This window comes from Rhinoraja longicauda, chromosome 16 (genome assembly GCF_053455715.1).
Source record: "Rhinoraja longicauda isolate Sanriku21f chromosome 16, sRhiLon1.1, whole genome shotgun sequence".
Classification (NCBI taxonomy): domain Eukaryota; kingdom Metazoa; phylum Chordata; class Chondrichthyes; order Rajiformes; family Arhynchobatidae; genus Rhinoraja; species Rhinoraja longicauda.
Genome location: NC_135968.1, coordinates 49,294,853 through 49,296,486, shown reverse-complemented (window position 1 = coordinate 49,296,486; position 1,634 = coordinate 49,294,853). Strand labels below are relative to the sequence as shown.

At 54.2% G+C, this 1,634-nt stretch overlaps 1 pseudogene; it reads left to right on the top strand.

Moving 5' to 3' along the window:
- Window positions 1–293: 293 nt before the first annotated feature.
- Window positions 294–395, top strand: LOC144601540 (U2 spliceosomal RNA; annotated as a pseudogene).
- The last annotated feature ends 1,239 nt before the right edge of the window (window positions 396–1,634 follow it).

The following is a 1,634-nucleotide window of genomic DNA, read 5'->3' as shown; positions in this document are numbered from 1 at the left end:
ACGCATTCCGAGACTGACATCGAGTGCTGCTGTGGGGGAGGACCACAGTCTAGGGTCCTTCCGCTGCTGGACATGGGGGGCAAGGTGTGGTGGAGTGAGACGCCCCTCCAAATAAGGGATACTGGGTAAATGTCTAAATGTAAGTAAATGTCTAAGTGAATGTCTGTACCAAATGTAACCTCCGGAAATGTCGGATGGGCTTGTTTAAGAATATGTTTTGTGAATGATATTTATTATTTGAATAAAGTATTTTTTGATATTAAAAAAAAAAAAAAAAAAAAAAAGAATGGCCGATCGTCTCTCGGCCTTTTGGCTAAGATCAAGTATAGTATCCGTTCTCGCACAACCTTAATGTTCTTATAAGAACAGTATCTGTATTGAGGCATGGATCATTGACGAGGAGCGGAGGTCAGGAGCACGAGTCTGGTTTAGGGGTGGATCCATGCTGGTTGGGTAACCAACCTAACACCCTTATCCAGGTGGGATGGCAGCAGCAAGTGGAGCTGGAGGGCAGGGTATCCGGAACACCCTGCGTGTATCGGTGAAGGACCTCAGGGAGGGGACCCCTTTCTCAAGGGACCTCTTCATCAAGAAGGTGCTGCTGGAGGTCTGTGGATTCAAGGCCGAGGACATCTTCTGCCTCCAGGACTTCCCAGGTAATGGATATTTTGACGTTACCTTCCAGAACCCGGCGGGATGGCAGAAGATGCTGCAGGACTTCCGGGAGAAGGGGGATGAAGCCCCGCTGTCGCTCCTGAAGGTGCAGCCGCTCTTCACCCTCCCCACCCAGAGGGAACGGATGATCACGGTGCACATGTTTAACCCACATGTGCCCGTCGTGGATGTCCTCACCTTCCTTGCGCGCTACGTCGAAGGGGCCGGGAACTGCGTGGACATAAAGGACTTGTTCGGGATCTGGACGAGCAAGAGGCAAGTGAAGGTGAAGCTGAGGGTGGACGGGAAGGGATTCATCATCCACCCTCCCTCGGTGTTCGCTATCGGAGGGAACTGGGGTTACATGACGTACGCGGGGCAGCCCAGGGTGTGCAGGAAATGCAACAAACCTGGGCACGTGGCGGCAGAATGCAGGACAGTCGTCTGCAGAAACTGCAAGTTAGAAGGCCACGAGACAAGGGAATGTAAAGAGAGTAAGAGCTGCAACCTGTGTGGGGAGGCAGGCCACCTCTACAGGGCCTGCCCTAAAAGAGCAGGCACGTATGCACAGGCGACAAGAGGGGGCGCTGCCAACACCCCCAGGGTGGATGAGACGTCTCCTACTACGGCAAAAGCCCAAATAGGAAAGGAGAGCAGGGGCGATGACAGCGCGACCACCTCGAGCCCCCAACCACAGGACAGAGCCCCCCAGCCCCCTGCCCAGGAGGGCGAGTCGATGGAAGAGGGGGAACAGGAAGAGGAGGATTGGAAGTTGGTACAGTCGAGGAAAACCCTGAAGGCTCTGCGCACAGAGAAAAAGCCGGAGGGAGCAAACAAGCCCCAAAAAAGAGTCCTCTCCCAGGACGAGGCCAGCAACCTCTCCTCGTCGGAGGATGAGGCGACCGGGAGGAACCGACAACGGAGGCAGAGGAAGAAAACGGGGGAGGATGAAGGTAAGAGGAAGAACATGTCTGTTGTCC